The sequence below is a fragment of the Ictidomys tridecemlineatus genome, unplaced genomic scaffold (genome assembly GCF_052094955.1).
Source record: "Ictidomys tridecemlineatus isolate mIctTri1 unplaced genomic scaffold, mIctTri1.hap1 Scaffold_110, whole genome shotgun sequence".
NCBI lineage: Eukaryota > Metazoa > Chordata > Mammalia > Rodentia > Sciuridae > Ictidomys > Ictidomys tridecemlineatus.
The window spans coordinates 777,775-786,408 of NW_027521036.1; positions in this window are offsets into that span (position 1 = coordinate 777,775).

The window sequence follows — 8,634 nt, forward strand, 5'->3', positions numbered from 1 at the left end:
CAAGCTGCATATTACCCCATACCTCCCAGCACCCTGAGTGGTGTGGGTGTTTGGTTTGCTTCTGGTTCTGCTGAGGGTAAGACAACATAAGAACCAGGGGCATCTCTGAGTCCCGATGTACAGGGTAAGTGAATGTGAACAGAATGGCAAGAGCCATAGAAAATCTAGAAACTTGGCTTTAATAAAGGATGGAGTAATGCAAAAAAAAAATTGACCTGCTGATTTGGGGGTTATGCTTCTTTTTTGTTTTTGTTTTTAACATTTAGTTTTTAGTTGGACACAATATCTTTATTTTATTTATTTTTATGTGGTTCTGAGGATCAAACCCAGGACCTCGAATGTACTAAGCGAGCACTCTGCCACTGAGCCACAACCCTAGCCCCTTTTTTTGTTTTCTGTTTTATTTCATTATTGTTTCTTGCAAAGAAAGACAGAAAAGGGCTAGGTTAAAAAAAGACTCAGTTTTTGTTTTTATATAAGGGGCCCAGTTGGATGCTGAGATGTTAGATACTGCTCTCATGGAGTGAACTCTCTAAGAGTCCAAGACCAACACAGAGGCAATCACTGATATGGGTGTTTTCTCTCATGTACATCTCTTGAAAGCTGGTGGGTAGTTTTGAATCCTGTATACATATTTATATTTTGTTGCAAAAGGATTCCTTTGATTTCCTCTTCCGGTACTGATAGATAGTACTGGAATCACCTGTTTTGTTCACACTTCCCCAGTGTGTAAGTACTTTGGTGAATTAGCTGTTCTAGGAGGTGTTCAGCAAACCTAGTAGGTGTTCCTGGGCTCTCCAGGGAGCTGCCATGGTAGAAAGAAGCTGGACAGTGAGGAGACACTGGGCTTGGGCTGCTTTGACAGCAAACAAACTTACTATTGTTGTCTGCAGACGCCAAGTCCTGCTGGGAAGTGGGGTCCCTCGAGACTTCTATTAGGTGTGAGCAAGAGGGAAATGATATGGAAGGTCATCCCAGTTTTCCAGACTGAATGGCTTTAAAGGGCTTTTATGGTGTAAAAGCATTTGAGGGGAAATAAATATTGTGGGAAAATGTAATTCCACCCCTTCTTAGCTAAAACAATCACCTATAAGCAAGGGGTCCATCAGTAATGAATCCATCCCAGGAGCATGATATGACAGTGGGTCTGTTGGCAGCTGGAGCTCCCAGAAAGGCTGCACCCACAGCCAGCATTTCCTGTAGCCACTGGAGAGAAGGCCCTTTCTGTAGGGAGCATCACAGGTCTTCTCAAGGGCCTTAACTCATGCTTTCCACTCTGCATTTACAGGTTGATCATATCACATAGACATTTGCTAACAGGGCTTTCAAGGAATTCTTCTAAGTCAGGCTGCTCATTGAGTTTACATATATCAGACATAAATATCTCCATTGTTTTCCATGCCTGTGCCATGCCTAAACGCTGCAAGCACTGAGAAAAAGGATGTCATAAGCTTACATTTTGGACATTTTCATGGTAAATCGATTTTTTAGGAGCTGGTGGTATTTTCAGGTATATACCATCTTAATTAAATCTTATGGCCGTACTTCAAAAAAAAAAAAGAAATGATTCTATAGTTGAGTTAAAAATACAGGAAAAAACAGCCATATGGGCTGTTCTCAGAGAGTTAAGTTCCCATAATGAAAGAGCATACAAATGGATGTATGTGAGTGTGTGTATAGATGATTACATAGAGACAGTTGAATTGTTAGCAGTGTGAATGACATAGTGAGTCACTCCCAAGAACTCAGAAGAAGTTTGCCCTCTGAAGGTTAAACTTGAAAATGAGCCATGACACTGCACAGAGAGAGGTCAGATGATCTGCGGTGATAGTGTGGCTGCAAGAACTGCAGGATTTCCTCGTAACATGACTGGGTGTAGGACAACACCTCCAGAAAGAATCAGCAACCCGAGGAAGTATAGAAGATAAGTGAGTCACAGAGGCAAAGATTGGCAGTGTTCATCCAAACCCTGACCAGAGAAGCCTGAGCCAAACCTGGGATCATTGTAGTTGCACTGGCAAGAATGTTGGGGAGTAGGAGGCAGGAAAGTATAGCCAGCGGTGTGTATGGCTGTCTTGGCAAGATCATCCTGACCTAGGAAATGACTGCATCAGGCCAGCTCAGCTTCATGCCATTAGGTAGTTGATTCATCTCATGCTCCTTGTCCCCATGCCACATTCACCAGTAACTAATTTTATGATCAGGCTTTCCACGAAGATCTGTCAAGAGGGAGAGCTTGCTGTCAACTAATGAATTGGCTTTTCGGTATCATACATCAGTCTTGTGAGCTGTGGTCATGTGAGTCTACCCCAAGCCATGGTTGTGCTGGTAAAATTGTGTTCCTAAGCCAGGAGGGCTGAGATGAAGGTTCGGAGGGTGATCACCAAGAAGATGAAGGGGTTGGAGAACAAGGACAACTGGGAAATTATACACAGGATTCTTTGTCCTATAGTTTCAGTTTGTTCCCTATCAAGATTCTTGTTTTGTTCTTAATTGCAAGTTATGTTAAATAGGATGTAAAGATGGTTTTATTTATCAGTGGAGCTGGCCATGGGCTAAAGAAATTGAAACACTGTCCCAGAATGTGGTGAATTTATGAGTCTGAACCCCTTTGGGAGACAGGCAGCCCACTTCCTTAGGCAACATGCTTATTGCCCTGTTTAAGTAGGTTGTGCTCACACACAGAGTACACTCATTATCAAAGGTGAAAGTGAAGTCTCGGGTGTAGATTATTATGGACTAGAGTTAACTAAGCTTGCATTTCTGACAGGAGTTATAAGTCTGTAAAAACATAATTGCCTATGCCTCTCCTTAATCTGTCCTACTTTGGGTTAAGAAAAATGAAGCATCCAGAAACAGATGGCTGTTAAGCTCTCCTTCCAAACCTAAAATACATTTTTTTTAAATGAAGAAGGGAAAGCAAATAATCCACTAGCACACATGAAATTAGTAATTCTTAAGTTTTCTGGTTATTCTCACCATATATTCATTCCCATGTATTCAGTTTCACCAAATATGTACTGAGTGCTGGCCCAGGGCTGGGCACCGGAATAGATGTCCCACAGATCTCAGGCAAGTGCTACGGTTGTGGTCACAGACGGTGTGGCATGGTTACAGATGGGACTGTAAGGTCCTAGAGGAAAGGAGGGGACTTGAAAGTGGTCCTGCTACTGATTAAATCATGCTTTTAGAGTTGTTCAATCTGGTCCTCATTGATTGATTGGCAGTCTCCTGAGAAAATGCCTAATTTCTGCTTCATGACTTCTACTGTCACTACGAAGCATTTGCTATGGGTACTGCCCTTCTAGAAATTTGTTTGGGGGACTGTTCATGGTGCTCCTTCTGCCCATAACCAGCCCATGGTGGCTCACCTCTGAAGTTCAAACTGGATTCCCTGCTGCCAACATCTGCCAACAACAACCTTTGTGCCAACCATGAAGACTTAGCTTCCAGTGTCAGTGGGTGGTGTGCTGACTTACTTCATATCGTGTGGCATGTCACTGAGCAGGTGACCTGCATCTGACTACTTCCCAGTTTGAATCCCCAGTGGGGACAAAGCCCTTAGAATTCATAAATGGTGTCTATAAAAACACGACTGACTTAAAAATGCTGACTGTATCAGCACATGTCATAATTTCCCTCCCTGGCAGCGTTCTGGCTAGTCCTCTTAATGAACTGCTGCATCTCATCAGCTTTATGTTGCTGGCACCACACTGCTAATACACACAACCACACAGGACAAGTAGGGGGCACAGCATGTGCCTTCCAAGAGAAAGCCTTCCAGGAAAAAACTTCTGTCCTCTGCATTATATTAAATGTCTTGTTTAAAAATCATTCCATCTTACTATGGAAAAGCTAGCTGTATATCCTTATTGTTTGGCCAGCTGTCATATGATTATGCTACTTTGGAACCGTTTCCAACTGGATGTAGTCATATGAGGCTGATATGAGGACCACATCCAGTCAACATGTGCATTTTTTTGCGTGCTTTCAAACACCTGTGATTTGGTGTATACTAGGATCATCTGGAGCATTAGATGAACATTAAGATTTCTAGGGCTTTGATTTGTACTTACTAAATAAAAATCTCTGGGGATAGCACCTCAGATTTGGCTGAGGACTGGCTGCAAGAATAGTTCCCGATGGGATTGTGTGTATATCTTTAGCCAGCCATTTTCAAAAGCATAATAAAGCTAGGCATTTTTTTAAAATCTAAACTTTGGTGCTAAAATATACTTTCATTGTTCTAGTAAATTCTTTTTTGTTGTGGTGGTGGTGATGGCATCATGGATTGAACCCAGAAGTGTGCTACCTCTAAACTACACCTACAGCCATTGTGATTTTATTTTGAGACAGGGTCTAAGTTGCCCAGATTGGCCTCAAACTTGGAACATTCCTGCCCTAGCCTCCTGAGATTACTGGTGTGGGATTATAGGTGTGTGCCATCACACCCGGCTCTAGTCAATTCTTTGAGCTCAACAGATTTGGAGTATCATAAAAGCCCTGTTGATGAATCTGGGTGGATATACCTGGAAAAACTCATCTTAGAAGAGTAGGCAAAAGCAATTATGTAAGACATGCTTTTCCTCATGCACTTGGGGAGAAAAACCTGTGCCACACCAGACTTCTGAAATTGAAAGAGTGATTAGACTTGTATTTGAGAATTAAAAAACATGATAAGAAATGAATTCAGGAGCTCAGGCTGTGGCTCAGTTGGTAGAGTGCTTGCCTAGCACATGTGGGCCACTGGGTTCACTCCTCTGCACCACATAAAACATACATAAAAATATTGTGTCCACCTACAACTAAAAAAATATGTTTAAAAAAAAAGAAATGAAGGCAGGGGTTGTGGCTCAGTGGTAGAGTGCTTGCCTAGTATGTGTATGTGTGAGGCACTGGGTTTGATTCGCAACACTGCATATAAATAAATAAAAATAAAGTCCATTGACAACTAAAAAATCATTTTAAAAAAATGAATTCAAAGGAGTCCAAAATTTAGCTTTATAAACCCATTAATAAAAATTCCTTTAATGGACAAATTATCTTCAACTTGACCTGTTACTAATAATACAGTGTAAGTTAAAAAGTGGGAAGGATTCTCTTTACTCTTTATAAAAGCATGTTTATGGATTGGGTATGAGGAGTCTCCCCAGAAGCCCTTGTGTTAATGCATGAATGTTCAGAAGTAAAGTGGTTGGATTATGAAAACTCTGACTTAATCAGTCCATCCTAGTTTGAATACTAGGTGGTAACTGTGCGCAGATGGTATGTGGATGGAGCAGGTAGGTCACTGGCGGTGTGCCCTGGAAAGGTGCATCTTCCCTATGGCCCCTTTCTCTTGCCCTCTCTCTGCTTCCTGATTCCTCCATGAACGGAACGGTTTTCTTTCACTGGGCCTCCTCCTTTCGCCCTGATGTGTTGTCTCACCTTGGGCCCAGAGCAATAGAGTTGGCTGTCTATGGACTGAGACCTCTGAAACCATTAGCCCCAAATACTTTCCCTCTAAGTTGTTCATGACAGGAATTTTGGTCACACTGATGCAAAAGCTAAGTCACATACCTACAAAATACATAATGTATAATATTCAAGTTTTATAGGAATTTTCCAATAATTAAAGTATATCCTAAAGTGCTGTCTTACAAAATTAATTTTCCTTGAACCAGTGTAATTGAGTTGCCTAAGTCTCTCCCAGCAAACAGCATCTTGTACTGGTCAGCTTTTCCTCAGTCTCCACCTCAGCTGACAGCTATCCCTTTGGTTGGGAATCTGTGGAAGCAACTCCCATTTCTGCTGTTTGTATTCTTTCCACAGTAAATGCAGGTGAGGCCAAGTGTCACTGGGATTAATCCTGAATTTGTAAGCTGCACTGTCACAGTCCCATTTTCAAAATGAAACACATGGGCCTTTTATCATCTCTCTCACCATTCAGCATCTCTCTACTTTTATCTTCCAATTTTAAAAATACATAGCTAATCATGTTTGCCAGAGTATATTATTTTCTCCACATTTTTCTCTGTGTGTAATTAAGTTAAACATGAGCATTTAATGTTCCTTAATCTTGAGATAGATACTGGTGATTTTTTTGCAAATATAACTTTTGCACTTATCCTTTAAGGACATTAGAAGAACTTAGTCATTTGTGTAATTGGTTCAGTGTTATGTGGTTTACATTAAAATTCCATCAGCTCCAAGAGTCTGGACTATCTTAATTGTCTTTGCTCCATACATTCCCTTCCAGACCTAGATGGGTAGGTTCAGCAAAGCTATAAAATCAAATGACAGTAAAACACAAATAAAGCCAACTCTGATGGCATTTTAGACAAAGGGGTGACATATTTTAGGATATGTGTCAGACTCTCAGGAAAGTATACTTTACCACAGAAGAAAAGGAGGGGTTGTAAAAGTAAATCTGCAATAGAATCACAAGGGGCTTCTCCCCAGAGGACCAGTATGAAAGACATTTTGGACTTTAAAGAGTAGGGACAAAGGTTGGGAGTGCAGCTCAGTGGTAGACCTGGTGCTTAGCATGGGTGAGGTCCTGGATTTGATTTCAGGCGTCAAAAATAAATGAACAAATGTAAAAAGCAGGACTGAGTCTGCTGATGGGAAACATAATCACCTTTTGTGCTTCCTTCTTCCCTCAGTACCCAGCACATAGCACCAAGGAAGAATTCAGAAACAAAGATGTCATCTTTTGCACATATTGCGTTTGCCCCTCTTCTTCATCTGAGCAATGCCTCTTGCTGGGCCAGGAAATCGTACCACCATCTTTGATGGAGGAGTTGAAAGAAAGTAGCCTATTTTGAAAAGAGGGCACTTGGCTGAGGCTGGTGGTATGTACCTGTAATCCCAGTGGTTTGGAAGGTTGAGACAGGAGGATGAAAAATTCAAGACCAGCCTGGGTAACCCTGTCTCAAAATAAAAAGGGTTGGGGATGTGGCTCAGTTGTAGAGCATCACAAAAGACAGTGAGAAGGATGCTTACCAAATTAGGAAAGGAAATATCAATTATTTTTTATTAATTTTTATGTATTTATGATACTGGAATGCATTACAAATCTTATTACACATAGAGAGCACAATTTTTCGTATCTCTGGTTGTATACAAAGTATATTCACACCAATTCATGTCTTCATACATGTACTTTAGATAATGTCCATCACATCCCACCATCATTTCTAAACCCATACCTTCCCTCTTCCCCTCCCTCCCTTCTGCCCTATCTAATAGGGTTCATCTATTCCTCCCACATTTCCCCTCCCTACCCCACTATGAATCAGCCTCCTTATATCAGAGAAAACACTTGGAATTTGGTTTTGTGGGATTGGCTAACTTCATTTAGCATTACCTTCTCCAATGCCATCCATTTACCTGCAAATGCCATGATTTTATTCTCTTTTATTGCTGAGTAATATTCCATCGTGTATATATACCACATTTTTTATCTATTCATCTACTGAAGGGCATCTAGGTTGGTTCCACAGTTTAGCTATTGTGAAATGTGTTGCCATAAACATTGATGTGGCTGTGTCCCTGTAGTATGCTGTTTTTAAGTCCTTTGGGTATAGAAAGGATAGCTGGATCAAATGGTGGTTTCATTTCCAATTTTCTAAGGAATCTCCGTACTGCTTTCCATATTGGCTGCACCAATTTGTAGTCCCACCAGCAGTGTATGAGTGTGCCTTTTCCCCCACATCCTCACCAACACTTATTGTTGTTTGTCTTCATGATAGCTGCCATTCTGACTGGAGTGAGATGAAATCTTAGTTTTGATTTGTATTTCTCTAATTGCTAGCGATGATGAACATTTTTTCATATATCCATTGATTGATTGTTTATCCTCTTCTGAGAAGTGTCTGTTCAGGTCCTTGGCCCATTTATTGACTGGGTTATTTGTTGTTGTTGTTGTTGTTTTGTTGTTGTTGTTGTTGTTTGGTGCTTAGCTTTTTGAGTTCTTTATGTACCCTAGAGATTAGTGCTCTATCTGATGTGTGAGGGGTAAAGATTTTCTCCCCAAATGTAGGCTTTCTATTCACCTCAAAGATTGTCTCTTTAACTGAGAAGAAACTTTTTAGTTTGATTCCATCTCATTTATTGATTCTTGGTTTTAATTTTTGTGCCAAAGGAGTCTTATTAAGGAAGTTGGAGCCTAATCCCACATGATGGAGATTAGGGTCTAGTTTTTTTTTATTAGTCACAGGGTCTCTGGTTTTATTCCTAGGTCCTTGATCCACATTGAGTTAAGTTTTATGCATGGTGAGAGACAGGGGTTTAATTTCATTTTGTTGCAAATGGATTTGCAGTTTTCCCAGCACCATTTGTTGAAGATGCTATCTTTTCTCCAGTGCATGTTTTTGGTACCTTCGTCTAATATAAGATAGTTGTAATTTTGTGGGTTAGTCTCTGTGGCGTCTATTCTGTACCATTGGTCTACCAGTCTGTTTTGGTGCTGGTCAGTGATCTCGCAGCAAGTAAGAGAGGATGGCTTCCTCACCGTAGACTTGAGAGATGGTTTGTCAGCTCCTGCTCATTTACAAAGGTGGCCAACCACATTGTGTGTGACCTTGACTTCATATCTTGGTAATGGAAAGCAGCTGGGAGGAGTGGTGGCCAAAGTGTGCACAGGACTAGGTC